Source organism: Dasypus novemcinctus, chromosome 3, assembly GCF_030445035.2.
Source record: "Dasypus novemcinctus isolate mDasNov1 chromosome 3, mDasNov1.1.hap2, whole genome shotgun sequence".
Lineage (NCBI taxonomy): Eukaryota > Metazoa > Chordata > Mammalia > Cingulata > Dasypodidae > Dasypus > Dasypus novemcinctus.
In genome coordinates, this window is record NC_080675.1 from 11,762,413 (window position 1) to 11,786,391 (window position 23,979).

The 23,979-nt window shown below is 41.2% G+C and overlaps 1 protein-coding gene across 2 annotated transcripts in view; it reads left to right on the forward strand.

Moving 5' to 3' along the window:
• The first annotated feature begins 10,028 nt into the window (after positions 1-10,028).
• Positions 10,029-23,979, forward strand: part of DICER1 (dicer 1, ribonuclease III) — a 100,046-nt gene continuing 86,095 nt past the window's right edge. For both annotated transcript variants that reach the window (XM_071213716.1, XM_071213714.1), the window contains exon 1: positions 10,029-10,391. The gene's annotated coding sequence lies outside the window, so the exon portion shown is untranslated. The remainder of the gene's footprint in view (positions 10,392-23,979) is intronic.

Below are 23,979 nucleotides of genomic sequence, written 5' to 3' on the forward strand. Positions count from 1 at the left end.
ATATGATCATGTATAAATGATATACTTCAATAGAATTTTATTTTTTAGAAAGCAAACAAATATATACAATAAAACACAGATGGTGGAATGAGCATTTAAAAAACAAACAAACAAACAAACAAAAAGGGACTGTCAGCAGTTTGAAGGCAGAGGCCAGGCTCCATCCTCTGGATCCCCAGAGTGCTCGGCACTGGAGAATCCCTATACCTAGGAGGTGCTCAGGTATTGGCTGCTATTTTTGTTTAATTAACTTCAATTATTCTTTCCATGTCTCTAATGTTATTAGTAACTACAAGTTACTGGAAGCTTACTATGTACTTATCACCTTATATATGTTATTTCACTGAATTCTCTTACCAACTATTTCATTGAACAATAGCCCGTATTGTAGTGGGTGCTATTATTATTCCCATCATAAGAAGGAAGGGGCTGAAGCTTAGTAGGGCAATCTAGTTAAGAGAAGGAGCTGATTTCAAATAAAGATGATCTATCAAATCGATCTCTGTACCATGACTGATGCTCTCTCATGAGCACTGTTTAAGGAAAATTGGCCAAGAGTCAGGGACAATTTGAATTAGCTTATAAAAATCATGGAGAAGGAAGGGATGAAGTTGGCCGAAAGGATACCTTGAATCAGGAACTTAAGTTAAAGGTAGTCTCTCTCTCTTTTATTCCTTCCCCTCCACTCCCTGTCCCCAGCTCTCATCTCTGCCTCTCTGTTTGTTGGCTTCATTTGCTTCTCCTAAAATGGGCTCTCTCCTCCTCTGGGCACATAGCTGCCAGCAGCTTCTGGGACCACACTCAGCATTTGACCAGTGATGCAGTGGGGTTACTCTTCACTAGCCCTGGACAAAAAATTCCCAGGGAAGGATTCCAATTGGCCAGGGTAGGGTCACATGGCCAGAAGAAGAGCAAACACTGATGGCTCCATCCTTCACGTGTCCAGTTTTAAGGGTCTGTGAGTGGCACCCTGTATTAGTCAGCCAAAGGGGTGCTGATGCAAAATACTAGAAATTTGTTGGCTTTTATAAAGGGTATTTATTTGGGGTAGAAGCTTACAGTTACAAGGCCATAAAGAGTAAGTTACTTCCCTCACCAAAGCCTGTTGCCATGTATTGGAGCAAGATGGCTGCAGGTCTCTTCCTCTTAAGGCTCTGTGGCCCCAGGTTCTTCCAATCTCAGCTGCAGGCTGAGATTCTTTCCAGGCTTTCTTTTCAGGCTTTCTCAGCTGTTCAGGGCTCTGGTCTCTTCAGTTGCAAACTGTCAGGCAAATGTCTTGGCTCTCTCCCTAGGACTTCAGTGTCCAAAACTAAACTCGCTGTGTTCTCCTTCTCTGTGTATTTACTTCCCTGTCTTTGACTGAGCATCCATTTATATAGCCAGCAAAGTGAGGGGTGGGTGGGGACTCAAATTGAGTTGCCCTAATGATGTGGTCAAATAAAAGCCTTAATCTTAATTTAATAAAGTAAAAGTGAAACCTCTGAATCTAATACAATCTAATACGCTCAGAGGAACAGACCAATTTATAAACACAACCCAATATCTATTTTTGGAATTCATAAACAATATTAAACTGCCACACTCCACTCTCTGAATTTAAAAAAGACTTCACAATATTTAAAAAAAACCCAAAACCTTAAATCAGTAACAATGCTAAGTACAAAATCATACCACAGAAAATGAACTAGACAAAAAAAAAGAAAGACAATCATATCACAATCAGTTTAAAGAAATACAATTTGTCTTTGGGTAAAGTCCCATCTGGCTGTAGACCGCCAAAATTTACAAAACCATTTATCTGCTTCCAATATACAAAGGGACAGAGAAAGGATAAACATTTGCATTACCATAAGGAGAAATTGGGAGGGGAAACATGTCATAGGTTCCCTATAGTTCTGTAAACCTGCAGGGCATACTTCCTTAGATTTCAAAGTCTGAGAGTCATTCTTAAGATGATGGTTTCTTCTTCTTGGGGCTTCATGCTCACCCTTTCCACAGGCTTGCCCAATGGCCATTTTCTTGGTTCCACCCTCATCAAGCATCAAACCCTCCAAGAGCGACAGACCAAACCCTCCAAGAATGTTGGTGTGATGGCCACACCTTCCCCAATCTCTGGGTTAGAGTCTTAACCCCCCAGTAGAGTGAGGTGAAGGCATACAGGCCCAGCCCTCTCATAGTAATAGTTGGTGACCTGGACTTCTCTAATCCATGGGGGAAAGGCCAATCCCTCTCAGACCTCTGGGGTGTTGGCCTTAGGCTCCCTAACCCTTGCAGAATGTGTTCCACCCTCTCTGTACCCTGGGGTGGCAAAAATCTCTCTGAACAGTGGACAGGAACACCCACCCTCTTCAACTGCCGGGGCAAACTCACCCTCTCTGTACACATGGGTGGGGTTCCTCTCTTGGCCCAAGGAGATGTCTTAATCCCAGATCTCAGCTTCTATGGTTTTCTTCTTAAAGTCATTTTCCTTTCCATCTTTCCCCTTCATGTCCCTTTTAGTCCAGGCTGACAGTGGTTTTTTTTGTACAGCTCTCTCAAAATGCTTATAGGTTTAGCACACAAGAAGCAGGAGTCCAAGCCATCAGATAGTAAGACTTTCCCCAAGTCCTTCCTGGATAATTGCATTTTCAATCCTGACTTATAAATTCCAAGTTTAGCTAATTCCTCAAGTGGTACACTATTGTCTAGGGACTTGATTTCCAGAGGTTGGAATTTCCGGAATCAGTTTCTGGTTTCTTTGTGCCCAGCAATTCAGTTCTCAGCTTATTTCTCTCGTCTAGCATTTTACTATAAGCTGCAAGGAGAAGCCAAACCACATTTTCTGAGTTTACTTTGGAAAGTTCTTCAGCTAAATGTCCTGCTTGCCACTTTCAAATTCTGCCCTCCATATGACATCAGGGAGTCAATCTTGCTGTTCTAGCACCTGGGCCCTGCCTGCTGGGATAGTTAGTATACTGTGTAATGTGCTTTGAAACCACATGGAAGAAAGTATTTTTAGCCAATATTTAAACAAAGAAGATTATCTTAATATTGGTGGCATGATGAGTGAATATATGTGAGTTATATGGTATCATGCAAATACTTAGCTTCTGATTTTTCTCCCGCCCACCCCCCCTTCCTTCCTTCTTTTTTGTGCTCAACCTTGGAGATGGGGATGGAGATATAAAGATGAGTAAGACACAAATGCCATCATCATTTGTGCTCTTGTGGAGAAGTAGAGGTAGGAGCAAGAGTCGAGGGGTCAGGGAGAAGAGTCAACGGGCTGTGATTACTGCTGCAATCAGGGGTGACAGAGCTGTGAGAAAGCCAAGGAGAGAGAGTTCACTCCCTGCAGAGGAGAGGAGTCTGCGGCCTGATGAGGTGATGTTCGAGTGAAAATTGGAAAGACAAGTAGCTCTGTTTTCCGGCAAACAACAGTAAAACATTAACAACCCAAGGTAAAGCTTAGGGACTGACACATCCTGTCTCTGGAAAAAAGTTTTCACAGCAGCAAGAGGCAGTGTTGCCAGAGCAGAGAGAGGAAGGAGACTGTGGGAGCAGGACATGAGGCTGGAAACCGGGGGAGAAGCCAGGCCCCGGAGGACCTTGAATGCCACGTTAAAAAGTTTGGATAGGGGAATAATTGAAGATTTCCAGCAGGGGAACAATTCATTCAGATTTATGTATTAGAAACTATCGGTCTAGAAACAATGTAGCATATGATGGGAAGCAGACTTGCCCCAAGCATAGGGCGTCTGCCTACCACATGGGAGGTCCCCGGTTCAAACCCCGGGCCTCCTTGACCCGTGTGGAGCTGGCCCATGCGCAGTGCTGATGCGCCCAAGGAGTGCCCTGTCACACAGGGGTGTCCCCGCGTAGGGGAGCCCCACGCGCAAGGAGTGCGCCCCGTGAGGAGAGCCGCCCAGCGCGAAAGAAAGTGCAGCCTGCCCAGGAATGGTGCCGCACACACGGAGAGCTGACACAACAAGATGATGTAGCAAAGAGAAACACAGATTCCTGGTGCCACTGATAAGGATAGAAACGGTCACAGAAGAACACACAGTGAAGGGACACAGAGAGCAGACAACTGGGGGGTAGGGAGGGAAGAGAAATTTAAAAATGTAGCATATGAAATGGAAAATGGTTATATTAGAGATGAGACTTGAGGTTAAGGAGATTTCAAGGAGGTCAGGCCTAATATCTTCTCTTTTTTCCCCGAATTCTTAGGTAAGAGAGAAGGTCACGACTGAACAGCGACTGAGCAAAGGGTGTGGTTAGGGGTATTTGAAAGACCATTAAACAAAAATGCCATGGTTGGAAACCTCTTGGCCTCCCTGCTGGCATCTCGGTAGTGGCCTCTTGCCCACTACACAGGTGGCCCGCTGTGGCTTCTACCAGGGTTTATTTTGGGATAGCACTCAGGGGTCAGAGACCCCAGGGATGGCAAAAACATTGCAGAGGCTGTCAAAGTGCTCCCAAATACTGGATACCTAGAGGCAGCTGCCTTGGCAGTTGCCTTATTCTGATTAGCTTGTCTCATATCACGGGGGAAAGATATTAGAGAATTGCATGCAAGAAAGTCTGGAGTATGAGAACTAAGGGAAAGAAACCATAATAAGTTTCATGTGTCTAGGAAAAGAAGGGTGGGTGAATGGCAGTGAAGAGTGAAGAAATGAGGGAGAAAGGTACTTAGAATCAATTTTAAAATCTGTAGCTCTGTTTAACTGCACGAAGAAATAAAATCTTGGCAAACTTGATTTCATAGTTCCAGGCTTCTCGAGAAACTGGCTTATCAGAAATACTGAGGCTGTGTGAATGTTGTTTACTAAGAAAAAAATAATGTAAATTAAGACTACACTATTATTTTATTCAAATGAAAAGATTCTGTGCTGATATGGAAAAACAATTATATTCTAATTGAGACCAAAAAAACCCCAAATAGTGTGACACTGATATGATCACCACATAGGCATAATCTTCTGGTTGTTTTATTTTCCCCTGTGAGGATGAAAATATACTGAAACTCTAGAGGAGAGCTGCTCAGATACTCAGAAAAGCAGAAAGCAGTGTTAGGTAATGTCCATTGGTAAAACACTGCCTGCTCTGAAGGTCAGACGTGGCATGATTCTTAGGAAGAGAACTCTCTTGCGGGGAATACACTGAAAAAGCTGAGCCAAGGGCGTGAGCCTTTGCTATGTACGGATGACCCCAAGCACTGAGAACTATCCCAGGAAGAGGCTACCACTTGTCGTCTGAATTAAAAAGCTAAATTTATTGTTTGCTTGAGAAAGAACTCTACTGGTAAAGCACGGTCTGTCTGAAGAAGCTTTTGGGAATTATGGAGTTCAGGGACCTGTAGCCTTTTAGAAGCAAGGGTGTTTAGGGATTGATTGATCTTGAGCTGTGAAAGCCTAGTTATTGTGATGAGACTTACAGAAAGTCAGGGCTGTCACCGATTGGCTGGCTTTTAGAAGTATGTTTATTGCTATGGAGTTGTCAGTGATGGATTTGAACTGGTTTTGGCTGCTCCTTCTTAATATAGCAAAAGAACAATCTGGGGAGGTGGTGGATAAGAACTTATACTCTCAGACCCCAAGAGATGGGGAAAAAAATCTCTGTAAAAGGGGAGAGAGGAAGGAAGAGAAGCAAGGTGAAGGAAAAGAGGGCTTCTCCAGTGATGGGGTCTCCAGAGAACATTATGAGGACAACAATGACTTCTGTATGATTGAAGTTGTTGGCACTGAAATGAGGGAGATCCTCCCTTTCATCCAATCCTGCCTGTCTTTCTTCCTCCTAACACCCTCTTGCATTTTCAGTAAGGGTTGTTATGCTTACTGAGAATGATACATAGATATATATGTGGATATATACACACATCTAAATATATGCACTTTTACATTTCTATTTATTTTATATCCACAAATATTGAAAACCATCAGTTCATAGTTAACCACCAAACCCAATCCAAGCATATAAGCTTCTTTCTTGTTTTTCCCATTTCCATATTTGTAATTCCTTTCTCCAACAGTTAGAAATCTGGCTCCCATGTTTTGCAATATGTTTTCTTTTTTGTACATTTTCCCTATATGTAATCAGTCATCTGACCTGGCAGGGCAACCACCTCCACAGCCCACCTTCCTTACTTGGGCTTTGACCCCCTCTGGGTTGCCTTCCTAGCTGAACATGGGAGTGGGTATAGTCTCCTGTGTAGATGGAAAAACAGAGAGAGCCAGTTAATATTGAGAGACACACAGCTAAAGCAGATACTTAGAAAAACCCACAGAGAGCATGTTTTGGGTTCTTGGAAGTATTCCAACTCCAGATTCAAGCCCTTTGGGAAGATGTGGCTGTATTCCTGCTCCTGGTTTTTGTGAGAAGCTCCTACATTCTTGTGAGAAATTCTCCCCTCTTGATTAAGTTAGTTCAAGTTGGTTTCTGTTACTTGTGAATAGAGGGTCTTTATATCCTGGCTTATTCTACAAAAAAATAAAACAAATTGTGGAAATAATCAGGGCAAAGGGAAAATAAAAATTAGCCCACAGAAAATGCATACCACATGGTACAGTACTGTTGCTTTACATGGAATGAAATATTAGCTCTAAGATTTCTAGTGATCCAAATGAAGTGTGAAACACTATCCCTTACAAGATTTTGTGTTTTCAGATTTAAAACAAACCAGCAACTGGAGCATGAATAGATAAACAGACTATTGGAAGAGTCCAGAAATGATTTATTCAACAAATGGCCAATGAATGGCCATCTGGAAAAAAAAAACAAAAACAGAAAAACAACTCATTTGAATTCTGTGGTGGCTTGGAGCTATGTACCCCAGAAAAAACATGTTATTAAACTTAATCCATTCCTGTGGGTGTGCCCTCATTTTAAGCAACCTTTTACTGAGGTTGCTTCAGTTAAGGTGTGGCCCACCTCAATCAAGATGGGTCTTAATCCTATCACTAGAGTCCTTCATAAGAAGAATGAATTCAGACGAAGAGAGAAAGCTAGAGAGAGCAGCCAGAGGTGAATGTCAACAGAACCTGGAAAAGAAGAGAAAGGCCAGGAGAGGCTGCCATATGCATTGTCATGTGGAGCCAAGGACCAAGGATGGCCAATAGCCAACCTCAGAATGTTAGTCTTTGGGAAAAAAAGCATCACCTTGATGATGACTTGATATGAACGTCTCCTAGCCTCAAAACTATGAGCCAATAAATCTCCATTGTTTAAGCCAACGCACTGCATGCTATTTGCTTTAGCAATGAGGAAACTAAAACCAATCCATACCTCATCCCATGTACTGAATAAATTTCAACTGGATCAATGCCTAATTGCAAAAGATTGTAAGTCTAAATGTCCATTAATAAAGAACTGGTTACAATAAATTATGGTACATCTCTAGGAAAGCTATGAGGGTTGAAAAAAAATAGTGAGGTGCTCTATATTGCTATAGGGATATCTTCTTGATATACTAAATAAAATGAGCAAGGGCAGTAAATGTGTTTTTACAAACAGAATGTATATATGTATTGGATTACACATGCAGAAAAATCCTCCAAAAGAATGAGCAAGAAACAGTGGTTACATCTTTGGGGCAGGAGGACGGCTGTGGGGGAGAGATTTTTTTGTGCTGTCTATCTTTTTATGCTTTCTGATAGTTGAGCCATATGTATTTAAAGAAAGAAATAAAAAATTTGGTCAAAATATAACAAACCTTCGATGGAGAAGCCCAGCTGGTTTTGATAGATCGAGTGGACAACAGGAGGGGCTGAATTTTCACTTATACATAAGCTTCCGCTACCAAGTATACTTCAGTGTCTAGCCCGATCCTTAGGTGCCATCCTTCTCATAAAGGATTAGCTCCAATAAGCCTTTCCTATGTTACTAGGGAGGCATATTTTTATTGTGCTTGATAGATAAGACTTTTTTTTTTTCTTTTAAAATGGAGGTGTGTCAACAACATTCTATTTCCTAATTTTGCCAGTGAAGACTTCGTGTTCAGGTGAAAATTCAAGCCAATTTAATGATCAAAATTTGAGAATGGTAGTGACGGTGCACATCAACCCTGAAGCCAGACTATCTGAGTTCAAATGCCAGTTGTTCAGTTATTAGCTGCTTGCTTGCTGGAGGTTATTCAATTTCCTCATTGGGTAAAATGGGGGTTCACTACAGCACCCACCTCTCAGAGTTCACATGAGGATTAAAGTCATGTAAGCCCAAGACCAGCACTGTCTAATAGCAATATAATTAAGCCTTTTAAGAAATTAAAAATTTTCTAGTACCCACATAACAAAATTGAAAAAACAACAAAAAATTACTATTTCGCCCCATATGTAAAAAACTATGATCACTTTAATATGTAATAGGGAAATGGAGATGGCTCAAGCAATTGGGCTTCTGTTTACCATATAGGAGGTCCAGGGATCAATTCCAGGAGTCAACTGGTGAAATGCAAGCTGGCCTGTGTGGCAAGCTGGCTTGCGTGGAGTGCTGGACAGCACAGGAGTGCTGGCCCGCATAGAGTGCTGACCCATGTGGAGAGCTGGCACAGCAAGATGATCCAACGAAAAGAGACACAGAGGAGAGACAATAAGAGAAGCAGCAGACCAGGGAACTGAGGTGGTGCAAGAGATTGAGTGCCTCTCTCCCACTTTGGAAGTCCCAGGATCGGTTCCTAGGTGTGCCTAAAGAGACGACAAGCAAACCCAAAAGAATGCACAGAGCAGACAGCAAGTGCAAAACAAAGGGGGGAGGGGGGAAATAAAGAAACAAATCTTTAAAAAAAATGTAATCAATACACTAAATGATCAATGAAATGTTTTACATTCTTTTCTGGTAAAGAGCAAGCACTTCTCCATTCCAACCAGCACATCTCAGTTTGGCCTTGCTGTATTATTATAGTATTATTTTTTAATAAGAAGTTAATTGAAACAACAAGGAGCTTGACTTCAAGGGAAACCTATCTAGGAGTCATTTCTTTTAGTGTAATTTATCCGTACTTAAAGATAGATTGCCCTGCCTATAACAGCTATGTACAAAAAAGTTAGAAAATCATCTTTGGTTTACAATGATCAGTGGAAAACATGAAAATTCTCCAAATGAACAAGGTATGCAAGGATTTTTTATGTTTTTGGCTTTTGGTTAAAACAGTGAGAGCAAAATAACCTAGTGTAATATAAAGATAAGAGCTGAAAGGGCATGCCACTAACGGAGAACGGGGGTATTTTCATAGAACCGTATTTTTCCCCGTCCATTTCCATTTGATGTTGAATAAATCATACCACATGGCCTCGCTGTATTTTGAGTGTTCAATAGACACATGGGGCTAGTGGCCGCTGCATTGAACAGCAGGGGCAGAAGCATGCTCTTGATACTCAGGTGAGCCCTCTGGAAGGGAAACCTACATTTTTGGGTACCCAACGGGAATTTTCTTTAAGCCAGCCACTGGCTTCATTTCCATCCCTATTTTACCTCACAGCTACAAAGTATGGTAGATACCCTCTCTAACCACGCACACGGAAAATTTATGTAAAGAAAGTCGCTGTCTACACCCTGCTTTCTGGTTATCAGTTATCCTAGATCTTAGAGGATTGGGGATTGGGGTGGCTGGAGGTACGTTATTTCCAAAAATGCGTAAGTCCCTGCACCACTAACCCCGCCACAAAAGCCAAGAAAGCTAACGAACTAGGAGGCCCCAGCGTGGAAGGCAGGGAAGAGGCAGGCGAGTGGGAAGACCCTTTAAAAAGGGGAGGGTTCTCTGGGAAACAGTTACAACCCCGGGGAAGGGTCACGTTTAGGGGGCGGTGGGTGCCACAAGATGCAACAAAGGAGGCGAATTCCAAACGGGAGAAGATTCTGCCAGCGACCAGCTAAACCACATCCCCTCCCACACAGCGCGAGCTCTCAAACGCCGCAAGCGAGAGCACGCCCAGGTCCGGTTCCGGCGCTGGGCCTCAAACAGCGCCCCGGCCGCCGTCTCCCTGCTCCTGAGTGGCTAGGGCGCCCGGGTTAACCTTTCACCGCCGTGCTCTGTCCAATCATCGGATCGCTCTCATGCCGCCGAGGATGAGCGGAGCGTGGGGCGCGCGGAGGGGGCGGCGGCGGAGCTGGGGCCACGGGGATTCTCCAACCGGCTGTGCGCCTTTGCCGCTGGCCGTGCGCGGTGGCGGGCGTGCCTGGCGCTACGCAGTCTCCGCAAGCTCCGGCCGGAGGGGTTGAGGCGGAGGCGCGGCGCGGCGCAGGCTGCTCCAGGCCCAGGTGAATGGAGTAACCTGACAGCGAGGACGAGGCGACGGCGAGCGGGAGGAAATGGCGGCGGCGGCGGCGGCGCCGGGCGGCACCAGGAGGCCTGGGCTGTGACGCGCGCGCCGGAGCGGGGTCCGATGGTTCTCGAAGGCCCGCGGCGCCCCGTGCTGCAGGTGAGGCGGGCTCCCGCGGAACCGCTTTGTGTCCAGGACCGGGAGCCGGCTCCGCCCGGCCCCACTCCCGCCTCCGCGCCGAGGCCCGCGTGGGCGCCCCGGCCTTCGGGCTCCGCGCGCCGGGGCCTGGGCCTGAGGCGCGCGGGCTTCGGGCCTGGCCTGGCGCGCCCGCCCCGACGCGGAGCCCCGGGCCTTCGGCGGGCGCTGGCAGAGCAGATGGCGTGGGCTCGCCGGGGCCCGCGGCAGCGCGGCCTGCAGGGGACGACCCTGCGCCTCAGCCCAAGGCAGTTCTTCGGGGAGGTTTTCTGTGGTCACCTTGGCATGAGAGGGGGGTGCACACGGAGTTGAGTTCCCTCTTCGCTCACCCCCGGGCCCGGTGCAAAGTAGGGTTTTTGACAGGTCCAGTTACGGAAATGAAAGCGTGCGGAGTTAGCGAAGGTGGAGAACGCACGCGCCGGAAGCCTCGTGGGGAGCCGCTGTGATTGGACCCACTCCGCTGGGCCCCAGTTGACGCGTTCGGCAGGGCAGGCACCGAGCCTCGGGGTGCTGGCCGCGGAGCGCGAGCCTGCGGGGTCCCTCTGGGGAGGGATTGTTTGCGTTTCTTGGCAGGCCACCAGATTTGGGTCCCAAGGGGCGGGTGGCCGAGGCCATCTTTTTGCCTCTCCTCTCAGATGTTTTGGTGCCTGGCTTCTGCCAAGACGCCTGGATCCTGCATAGGAGCCTGTTTTTTGAAAAAGGGTTTTTATCTTGGAGGAAATCAGTGTAGATTTTTCAGTTAGCACGTCAGATTTAGGTCGCTTTTCTAGAAAAGCTGAGCTGCCCTGATGGCTAAAACACCGTTTAATGTATCTTTAATATCTTGAATATTTGTAAAAACCTGGAAATGAGTGGGCAGTCCTCTCTTACTAGTGTTCAGTCAGGACATTTGTGAAGAATACAGGCTAAGTCTAGGTATCCTGATAACTCAGATTTTAAAAGCATTCATCTCACTAAAGAGTGTTACCTTGAAGTCTCTGCTTTTGGAGGTGCTTCTCTGTTTGCATTTTCTGAATCTTTACAGTTCTGATTTTTAATTGTCATTGTGTTGCTTGTGTTACTAGTGCAGCACACTCAGCGAATAGAAAAGGGCCCTGGTTAAGAATCGGGGAAAATATTTTATTTCCATGTGCTTAAAAAAAGGTTAACTAAAGTAAAACAATGATTACAACGATACAAACAATTGTATCAATACAAACGTAAACTCTTGTTTCCTTTTTTAAAGAGTAGCCATCTTAGCCAAGAGCTCAACTAATTTGTCCTATAAAAAATGGATGGTGGTACAGGAATCTGAATTGACTGGCAAGTGAATAGTAATTTTAGTATTAATAGCTTTGGGACCTAGGTTCTGGAATAATCAGTTTATTTTGCAAAGGGTCTTTAAAGCTAGCCAGCTACACATGTCTATTGTATATAATATATGCTCTCTCATTTTAGGGCATATTTTGTAAAACTTTATAGGTTAAAAGCACTCTAATGTCTGCTTTTAATATGGTCACTATAAATAATCGTGATAACATCGGCTTACGGATTTACTCAGCGTCAAAATGCCATTTTAAGAAAAGATGAATTAATCAAATTAAATTTGTGGAGAAAAGACCTTTTCCTGCATTTATCTTTTAGTCAGATCTTGTTTCATTTTTTTTGTGCTGCCATCTCATCATTAAAGTTAAAGTTCTGACTCCTCTTTTATGTATGTGGCTCATTATATGCGTTCTATAGCCGGGCAGTGCTGCTGCTGAGCTTTATTGGCTTGGTTTTAGAAGATGTTTTATTTTGATGTGGCTCATGATATTTATTTGAGAGAGATTTTGCGATGTTATATAGTAGTGTGGTGCTGCGTCTAGGAAGAATAACCTTTATGGCATTGAGCTCTTTATTTCCTCCCGCTTTTTTCAAGGTGCTTGTTTCACTTGAAAAAGTAGATATTTCATAGACATTCTCTTACGTGTGACCTTAACATCCTGCATTTATGTTTCCACTTACTTGTGGCAAAGAAGAGAGAAGAACATATACTGAATGCCTCCTTATTTTGTACCAAAATGTTTCAGGTCTTTTTATATACATTCTTCTTTAGTCCTTACCATGACCTTAAGACCATCTTAATATATTGTCCTTATTTTCCAGGCAAAGAGGCTGAGTCAGAGATTCTTGCCCCCAGTCAAGAACCTAGAAGTGGCAAGTCAGGATTGAATCGTGGTTTGATTTCAGAGCCCTTGTTTGCATAGTCTTTTCATTTCGTTGCACTCATTGCAGGTCCAAATGGATTTTAGGGGGAAAGCTTTCATAATATGTAGTAAGTGCACAGGTAATAATACTTGTTGAATGAATAAAGCTAGGTCTGACCTTATCTGTCAGGTTATCTGTATACTTAAAATTGTTTCTTGATCATCAAAATACTAGACTCAATTTATTGCAAAAGATGTTTTCTCAGGACTCCTCCAGACAGAACTTTCTGAAGACAGTTCCTCTGTGTCAATAAAAGCTTCTCATCTCCTTGAAGCCCAGGCCTGTGCCTTACTCATTTTCATTATCTTGGTTCCTATTACAGTAGGTATTCAAATAACTGAATTCATTTCCTTGCTCAAACATGGAATTGTTGCATGCTCTGTTGGATGTGGGAGGAAGATCCTGGTAACTTGGTAAGCATTTGTGTGTAACTTTTTTAAGAGTCAAGTGTTTTATCCTGTTTCTTTTGTCATCTGATTTTTGGATATCCAAGAGTTGAGCTCATTCTAAAACCACAGTGGATGCACATGTATTATACTAGCTCTTGTTGCAGGTTTCTTTGCAATATCTCTGTTGTTTACACTCACTATTTACCAAAATAGATGTTAACTTCCTGGGGCATCATTTTTCCCTGGTATTCTACCTGAGCCTGTTATGCTTGAACCATTCAATCTGTATTTTCTGTTGCTTTGATGTTTACAAGTGCTGATGCATGGTAAAGGCTGGTTTTCAGTTCTTACTAATTTCCACTAATATTTAAATAGAGTCTAGTATTATTACATTCTACGCAGAGCCAACCATTTATTAATTTATAATCTGTCTACTTCAAGGAAGGATTTGAGTTGGATTTATAATAATACACAGGTATATGGGAGGTCTATTAAGATAATGGTTAAGATGGGTGGATGAGTGTGGAGGGAGCTAGAGGGAGAGAAATTGATGAGAAGTTTAGGTCAAGGATAGTTGATTGGCAGCAAGAACCAAAGTCTTTTCCCTTCCCTTCCCTTCCTTTCTCCTTTCCTTTCCCCTCCTCTTCCCTTTCCCCTTTTCTCTCCCTTTCCCACCCTTCCCTTCCTCTTCCTTTCCTCCAAAGCATAAGAGGAAATAGGACTAATTATAGTTTGCATTGATTAATGAAAGAAAGTATACCAGTTAATCAGCAGAAGCAGACTTTTCTCTTGTATGAAGAATATTTAATCATTTGGATTCTTACATAAAAGGATATTAATATATGGAAAAAATTTTTTACATTTTATAAATGATACAGAAATATTTTTCACATGTCATTTTAGAGAAACCCGATAAAAGTCTCAGGCATAGTAGAAAAGCTTTAGTAAGAGGTGTACGTCATTCTGGTTATTTGGTTCTTTATAGTTGAGTCTCTAGATGGTGTCTTTCAGATATCTGTTCTCTTTCAGACTTTTGACAGATGCCAAATAGCAGTCTATTCAGGAATGGACTCTTTTCTAGACAGTGTAGGTAGTCAGGATTTTCTAATTAGTGTTTCTCTCTCCCAGTCTTTAGGAATGTATGTTGGTCTGAAAAGTAGGACTGTTTTTATGATGGTATGTGCTCAGTAAATGAATGACGGCAGACAGAAGAGTATTAATCTGAGGTCCAGCTGATGAAATTGAAATTTTTAGTCATGTAAGAAAGCCTTGTTAAAATTAATTCTGAGTATAAGATGGCTTCTTCTTTTACCTAAAATTGTCATTGACTTGTTGGTACTCCTGTAATATCTGAAGTTACGATAAATTTTAAACTAAGTGAAGAAGAAGATGTCATAAGAAAACATTGTCTGAGGATGTTGTAGGACTGCTGCTGGACATAAAAGACTTAAATTTTGGCCTTAATGTTTTCAACATTAACTTTTGAGGCTTGTATTGACATTAAATGTTCTTGGCTGTGTTAAGGTTTATAGAAGGGTAAGGTACTTCATGCATATTCAGGACCAGGCACCATGCCTGGTATGTAGGAGGCACTCAGATTTGTTGAGCAAATGAATTAATTTATCTTTATAATACTTTTTGACACATTCAGAAGCTAACACAATTTTGTAGAGAAGAATATTGCTTATATATTAAGACTTTAAAAATGATCATTATTATTAATTCTGATTTGTGATAAATTAGGCTACCTCATTCTTCTCCATTTGTGAGGTGCATAAGGTTATGTGTGTGGAAGCGTTGTGGACCGAGAGGAGTGTTATGGATTTCATGGAAGGAAACTGCTATAATAATTGGAGTTTTACTGGTATTGCAACTGAGGCAGGCTAATTCTGAAAGCTGTGGCTATTCTTTTTTAGGTGATGGCCTCATCGGTAGAAAAAAGTAGGGACTTTTAAGCACATTTGGATTCCAGAAACGATCAGCAAACTCAAATGATGCGAGAATGATTTCAATTTGAAAACTGATCTTTGAGGGAAGTGGGTGTAGCACCTGCTTCACATGTACGAGGTCCCAGGTATGTAGAAAGATTCTTTGATTAAGGAGTTATATCAATAACCCTATTTGAAGGGGAAAAGAAAAAGAAAGGTAAGTAGGCTTATCTAATACTTGGAGATATTTTGAGATACCAGGATTTGTCTTACTTCTCTTGGTAACAGCCTAGAAATGCAAGATTGACGTTATGAGCCCAAAGATTTTAAAAGACCTCTCTTCTGTAAAATATAGCGCTGTACAACTGTCATTCATGGGGAGCACTCGTCAGTGCTATGTTAGTTTCTTTCCACTTTTTAAGGTTAACTATTAATACTTTATTATAGCATTAGAAGATGTTTCAGAGCCAGTCTGGTGTCAGAGATGGAGTTCACATCCTGATTCCTTAAATTTATAGCTGAGAAACATTGGGCATATGGTAATCTCTCCGAGTCTCAGCTTCCCTGTCTATAAACTGGTTGTAATAACAGTGGCTATCTTTTGAGGTTATGAGGGAAAAATGATGGTTTCTTAAACTCTTAGCCTAGTTCTAGCACACAACTAGCATTTAAATTATTAATATTGAAATGTATGACTGGTTTTATTTTGGAAGGTGAAAAAAGAAAGTGAGCTTGAGAGCAATATTCAACAAATACGGTTTCTAATAGTGACACCAAAAATAATAGTGCCTTAAATATCACTAACTTTCCCTAATTAATCTACAGTTTGTCTGTTATGCATGAGTATATACATCAGTCTAAGCTTTTTATATATGTGTAATATGTATTTGATATAGGCCAGCGGTTCTTTATTCTTTGAAGACTGCTGATTTGATGAAAGATAAGAATCTTATCTCCCCAAAAATGTACAGGTACATACTCACAATTTTACCTAAAATTATAGGAGGTTTGGGGACCCCCCACTGAAACCCATGGACATTTGACAACTACAAAGACAACTAATAGGCTTACAACAAAGGAACAAAAAACATTCTGGATAATTGAGGCAGAAATGATTGGTGGAACTGAATGAACTTGTAAATAATGAGTGGTTAAGAAACCTGTGTTCTAGTTAGGCTTTATTTTTAATTAGCTAGCTGTGTGATTAAGCAAGTTGCCCTATCTTTTTTAGACTTTTGATTTTCTCATTGGTAAAATGAGTGCGTTTAGTCAATCTCCAAAATGCCTTATAGTCAGTAATCTATAAGCACCCATATAATGCAGGGACTTCTCCATTTGAGGCTGAAAATTTAGCCTAACATGAGGCATGGAAAAAGGAGAGACTGTTCTTTTTGAACATTAAGGTTTGCATGTAGTGACCATAAGAAATGATGGAGTTATGAGATGTTCTAAGGGGGAAATGTAAGATGAAAACCCTGAGAAATAAAGCTTGAGAACTAGATAAAGGCAGCTGGCAGGCCCTTTCAGCGACAGTTGAGTCTTTTCATTTTATCTCTGCCTTTTTCATCTTATATCTCCACATCTAGTACAGTTTAGTTAATAATTGTTAGTGAATGGGAATCTGACAGAAACTATTTAAAACTCTTCAGTCTGATCAATATAGTAAAGAGCAAGGAACTGTTTGAGAGCCCTCTGATACTGTTAGTAAGGAAAGAAGTGTGCGATGGGCACCTCATTTTAATTTTAAAGGCTTTGTATAACACTGTACTGGGATTACCCATTTATTTTCAGGGTCATGTACATTGTATAGCTAAGTATTAAAAAGAAAAAAAAAAGCCCAGTTTATAAATCTTAATATGTACCTAATAATAAACTCAAGTGATTTATTAATCTTAGACAAAACATATTTTTGAGGTTTTAAGGAAATTACAGAATTTTGTTGATAAAAATATGTGGAAAAATAATAGAACTACCTAAATTAGTCCTTTAAATGCAGTAGATGAATGAAAATGAACATTGAACTGGACTTAAGGCAAACTAATTTCTAAATGCTATTAGCATAGTAAGAGGAGTAATTCTTAATTCCTTATGTAATCTATGATCTTTAATACCTTTCTTTCTTTAATAAAATCTGAAATAAGGCATTACCAAACAATGTTATCCTTTTGAGATATGTTTATGAAATTAGTTTCTATTGGCATGTTATGTAATATGTTATATATTGGTGAATATATGTACATATGTCCGTTGCATATACACCTAGGAATGGAATTGCTTGGGTCATAGGGTATGTGTATGTTCAGCTCTAGTAGATACTTTAAATTTACAGTCCCACCAACAGTGTGAGAGTAGCTCCACCTCCTTCCCTCCTTTGATATTGTGATATTGTCAGTCTTTTTCATTATAACTATTGTGGTAGGTGTGTGGTGGTAGCTCACCGTGGTTTTCATTTTATACCCTCCTTGCTTATGTACTTTATTCGCTATTTTGATGTCCTGTGCTGTGAATTCCTTTGGTCACTTTCTTTTGGCTTATCTACCTTTTTCTTACTGATTTGTCTGAGTTTATATAGTCTGCATACAGGTTTCTTGTCATTAATTGTCTTCTTGTTATAGGACAGTTGTTTCTTGTCATAAATTACATTCTATCTTGGTTTGCCTTTTCACTCTCTTAATCAGATCATTTAATAAGTAGAAGTTATTGAATTTTTCCCCTTAATTTTTTTTATTATGTTAACATGTAAAACAAAATTTCCCATTTCAGTCTCTTTCTAGTATACAACGTTGTGCTACCATCACACCAAAACGTTTCCAGGATTCCTTTTTACTTGTCGACAGGACAAGCTGTTCTTTTAGATAAAATAAAATTTCTCTCAGAATAGTGGGCCTTTTGTAAACCTTATTGATTGCACAAGTTCTTAATTTTAATGTAGTCCAGATTATCAGTTTTTTCCTTCATAATTAGTGCTTTTTATGAATTGTTTAATAAATTTTTGCTCACCCAAAGGCATGAAGATACTCTCTCATGTTTTTTTTCCTAATAAATTTTTTTGTTTTACTTGGTATCTTTAGATCTATAATCTAACTGATATTTATATATGGTGCGAGGTGGGATCTAGGTTTACATTTTTCCATCTGGGCTCCCCAACTAACCCAGAACCATTTATTTGAAAAGATCATCCTTTCCCCCACTATATGGCAGCATTATCTTTGTTGTTAATTGACCTTTTATGAGTAGGTCTGATTCTGGATTCTATTCTGTGGCGTTGGTCAATTTGTTCGTTTGTTTGTTTGTTTATTTATTTATTCCTCTCCCCTCCCCACCCCACCCCACCCCACCCCTCCCCACTCCCGGTTGTCTGTTCTCTGTGTCTTTTTACTGCGTCTTGTTTCTTTGTCTGCTTCTGTTGTCAATGGCACGGGAATCTCTGTTTCTTTTTGTTGAGTCATCTTGCTGTGTCACCTCTCCGTGTGGGTGGCGCCACCCTTAGGCAGGCTGCACCTTCCCTTGTGCTGGGTGGCTCTCCCTACGGGGCGCACTCCTTGCCCGTGGGGCTCCCCTACACGGGGGACACTCCTGCGAAGCAGGGCACTTATTGCGTGCATCAGCACTGTGCATGGGCTAGCTCCACACGGGTCAGGGAGGCCCAGGGTTTGAACCGGGGACCTTGCATGTGGTAGACAGATGCCCTAACCACTGGGCCAAGTCCGTTTCCCCAATTTGGCTCTTCTTCTGCGATCACTCTACTGTCTGAAATATTGTAATTTTATATTGAGTCTTTTTAAAAATAGCTATTCTCATGTCACCTTTTTCTTTTTTTTTTTTAAAGATTTTATTTTTTAAAAGTTGTCTCCCCTTCCCCCCTCCCCTCTTATCTGTTCTCTCTGTCCATTCCCTGTGTGTTCTTCTGTGTCCACCTGCATTCTTGTCAGTAACATTGGGAGTCTGTCTCTTTTTGTTGTGTCATCTTGCTGCGTCAGCCCTGTGTGTGTGCAGGGCCATTCCTGGGCACACTGCCCTTTTTTCGCATAAGGTGGCTCTCCTTGAGGGGCACACTTCTTGCGCGTGGGACTCCCTTACGCGGGGGGATACCCCTGTGTGGCACGGCACTCCTTGTGTGCATCAGCACTGAGCGTGGGCCAGTTCACCACATGGGCCAGGAGGCCCTGGGTTTGAACCCTAGACCTCTCATATGGTAGGTGGATGCTCTGTCAGTTAAGCCAAATCCGTTTCCCTATATTGAGTCTTAATATTGGGCACTCTTAAGTCCCCCTGTTTTGCTCTTCTTCCAGATTGCCCTTGTTATTCTTAGCATTTGATCTTCCATATACATTTTAGAACCAGCTTGTCAGTTTCCACACACACCAAAGAAATTCCTTTGGGATTGCTTAAATCTGTTGATCTCTTTGTGGAGAATAGATAGCCTTACAAGATTGAATCTTCCGATCCTGAACAGTTTTATCCTTATATTTTTTTAGGTCTTTAGTCATTCTCAGTAATGTTTTAGAATTCTCATTGTAGAGGTCTTGCCATGTTTCATTTATGTATTACTGGGGATTTGACTTTTTTTTTTTTTTGATGTAGTTATAGATGTGCTGCTTTAACTGTTTTATTTTTTTATTTGTTGATGGTATATAGAAATATAAATTATATTTGTATATTGACCTATGCAGTATTTACTAAATTCATTATATTTTAAGAGTTTGTAGATTTCTTTAGATTTTCTCCTTGCGCAATCATGTCATCTAATAATAATGAAGTTTATTTTTTTTGCAGTCTTTAAATTCTTCCTTTTCTTATACTGATTAGGGCCTCCATCACAATGCTGAATATAGGTAGTGGTAGAGTACATCTGCCCTGAATTCAAGGGGAAAGTTTTCAGTGATTCATGATTAAGTATGTTTGCTCTAGGGTTTTTTTTGGTAGATATTCTTTATCAAGTTAAGGACCTTCCCTTCTGTTCTTACTTTGTTGAGAGTTTGTCAGGAATGGGTATTGAATTTTATTTGATACTTTTTCTGCATCTATCAGGGTAATATGATTTTCCTCTTTTTTAATCTGTTAATGTGATGAATTGCATTGATTGATTTTTTTTTTTTTTTTCTTTTGAGGTACCGGGGGCTAGGGATTGAACCCAGGACCTCGTATGTGGGAAGCCAGGGTTCATCCACTTGAGTCATATCCGCTACTGATTAATTTTTGAAAATTAAGCTGTTCCCTTGCATTTTTGGGATAAATCTTAGCTAAGCATGACATATTACTTTTATATGTTGCTGGATTTGACTTGCTGATATTGTACTTAGTATTTTTGCAGTTTTGTTTATGAGAAAAATAGATCAGTAGTTTTTTTTTTTTTAAGATTTATTTTATTACCCCCCCCCCCCCCCCCCCCCCCCCGTTTCCCCCATTGTTTGCTCTGTGTCCGTTCGCTCTGTGCTCTTTGGTGTCTACTTGTATTCTCATTTGGCGGATCCAGGAACTTATCCTGGGACCTTCTGGAGTGAGAGAGAGGCAGTTACTCTCTTGTGCCACCTCAGCTCCCTGTTCTGCTATGTCTTCTTATTTTTTCTCCTCTGGGTCTCTTGTTGTGTCATCTTGCTGCACTAGCTTTCCGCATCGGCCGGCACTCCTGTGCGGGATGGCTTTCCTGCGCTGGGTGGCATTCCCATGCAGGGCGGCACTCGTGTGCAGGGCGATGTTCCTGCGTGGGCCGGCACTCCGTGTGGGCCAACTTGCTGCATGGACCAGCTTGCCCTCACCAGGAGGCCCTGGGCATCAAATCCTGGACCTCCTATGTGGTAGACGGGAGCCCAGTTGGTAGAGCCCATATCCATTTCCCAATGATCTATTTTTAATATTCCAATTTCTTTAAAAGATATAAACCTTACCTTCTGGAGTGGGAGAGAGTTTCTCAGTCTCTTGTACCACCTCAGCTCCCTGGTCTGCTGTGTCTCTTATTGTCTCTCCTCTTTGTCTTTTTTTGTTGCATCATCTTGCTACACCAGCTGTCTGCTCAGGTCACCTTGCCGCGCAGGCCAGCACTCCATATGGGCCAGCTCTCTGCTTGGGCCAGCCTGCCTTCACCAGGAGGCCCGAAAATTGAACCCTGGACCTCCCATATGGGAGAGGGGAGCCCAATTGCTTGAGCTACATCTACTTTCCTGATACTACTTTTAGTAAATTGTTTTTCAAGGAATTTCCTCACTTTATCTAAAGTATTTCTGTTGAGTTACCACTAGGAAAGAATCAATACTAAAATAAAAAATAACTAGATAAAACTTGGCTCCGTTTGGAGAAACTATAGCTTTTCAAGAGAACATTAAAGTGGTTTACTATAAAGAATTGTCTTAGCTATGGTGTATGGAAGAAGATAGTATGGTAATGCCACTTAAATATTAGGTTTTTCATTCTGTTAGAATTTAGGCGAAATATGATTTATGTGGAAAGACTTAATTCCCTGAAAACTGATGATTTTTAAAACCTGTTAGTATGTGAAATCTGTGATTAGATTGGAATCTAAAGTTTTAGTCTTTGATCAAAATTCACTTTGGATGAATTTGACTAATGAATTATAATTTAATAGATTATATGTTTTTCTTTGAAGAATTGTTTCTAAGTGATAGTAAAAATAAAAATAAGTAGTTTCAGTATGAAATTAGTATCTTTAAAAAAATTGTGGGGAGGATCGGTGGTAAAATGACCTGTACCTAAGGACTGAATCTAATTTTATTAGTGGTAAGAATTCTCAGCATTTATTCATTTATTCAAAGAGATCCTGCTTGTGCCTGGTTCTTGGTATGGTTCTGTCCTTTAACTGAAACTCTGGGGTCCAGGCATGTTTTAGAATTCAGAATTGTTTGGATTTTAAAGAGATATGTTAATGTATATGACGAGACATCCTGTGATCAAACCTATTAATATTTCTGCAGAAAATAATATTAGTTCAGGTAGTTCAGGTCAGGTTCCACTCATAAATATGTTAAGGTCAAATTCAAATTAGGTTTTATTACCATGTGATTTCCTAAAACTTTTGGGTATTCTGAACCTTATAAATTTTTAAATTGCAGTTGAGAGATTGTGAATGTGTACAGCCATACACAAAGGCAGATCTAGTTTTTGCCTTCACTGAGCTCACATCTAGCATCTAGAGGAGACAGACACTAAACAAATACCACAGTTAAATATATATTTAAAAACTGCACCGAATGCCATAGAGGAAAGGTGGAGTGCTGCTGGTTCAGTAGGTGGTGCCTGACGTAGAGCCTTGGCTAGCAGACTGCAGGAGCAGTTTACATTCCTTTAGCTGCAAGTCAGAAATTCAAACTAGTTAATTACAAAAGGGAATTTTATCTGGCTTAACTGAAACTGTGCAGAAATACTTTGAGACTGTAAATATTCCTTTGTAACCTTCACCCAATAGTTTTAGCATCGGCTAATGATTCCTGCTGCAATCAGTTACTAATGTGAAGGTCAAACATAATTTCCTGTCATTCCGTCTACATTTGTTAGTTGATGTTAAATAGAGATTTATCTTAATTTCAACCTGATAAAAAAGTTTGTAAAATGAAAAATTAAATTTGAGAAATATTGACTAAGTCTTTGGGCTTTTCCAGCTATTGTTAAACTGTAATCGAAAAACTTTATTTCTGAAACATTTTTGTGGTTATAATCTGATTAGATTGCATTAATGTGGAAAAGTGATTTGTAGTGATTGGGAATTGCCCAAGAAGGCCTAAGATGGGGTGTAGTTTGCTGATGTCAAAATTATCCTTGTACAAAATGTTGGCTCGCCTTTGATATTTATGTCAGCCCTGAATTCATCATCTTTTCTAGTGAGGGGGGGAGGGCATTAAGCTTGTAAAAAAAGTTCAGGTCTTTTAAAAGTAGAAAATGTCTATCTTGAGGTTGTTTTTTTTAAGTCGTTACTTTTTATTTTGAAAGATATGTCAAACTCTTCACATCATGGCTAGAGTTTGCATGATTAATAAGAAGCAGCTTTTTCATGAAATGCTTGGAGGTGAACGAGTTATCAGCCTGTGAGATCCGAACATCCCATTTACTTTGAAGATTTCTCTTGATTAACTGAAGAAAAAAAGAAAAAAGGAGGAGGAAGTTAGAAACCTCACGACTGCCATCCAAATGTGAGGTGAAAAAAAATCGCACACCCCTCTTTTTCTCTGTTACAACTTCTTGTCTCGCTCTTGATTTTGATTTCCTCGCTGAAACAGCTGTCCCATCCCCATATCTCCCAAAGGCAGGTGGGAGGGACAAACAAGCCCTTTAGCATGTATCAGGGTTACAGAGAACTCATGGTCTTCAATCCCCAAAAGTCTGAACAAACAGCCTAAGGTGAAAAGAAACTGCCCTGAAAGGTGAGGGGGAAATGGTGAGGAATTGGATTCATGTGAGAGATGGTATGTTTTTATAACACGGCCCCAGGTTCTTATAACACGGCCCCAGGTTCTTTCTCTCAGTGGCTGCCTCAGACAATGAGACTTGCTATCTGTAGTTCTGGTCCTGCAAAGATTTCTCCCACCTCTTGTCCTCTAGTCCCAGAAACGTCCTTCCCAAGATCACATGTCTGTTACTTACCTTTGCACACCTCCTGACCATCTGGGGGAGATGCCCCCAGGCATCCAACACCCTGAAATAAAATTAACACAAAGTCTGATTTGGTGAGTATTAGTTTCAAACAGAGAAATAGGGAGAAAATTGGAAGGTGAAACATCTGTTGAAGGCAGACAGGAGGCGATCAACGTTCCCACCCATAAGGAGACAATGGGCAGTGCTGCAAATGGCAAGAGCAAAATGGGACCGCTAGTGGATAAGAGAACTTAGCAGAGTTAAGGTGAAGAATATCCTGACAATGGGTTACAGTGACCATTTTTAGCTTCGTTAATCTGTTCATTTAAATCTGTATTAGCACCTTGTCCCCAGGCAGAACAACAAACCATCCAAACATTTTAAAAACATTTTAAACTTCGGGGGAAACAGGAAGGGCAAAGT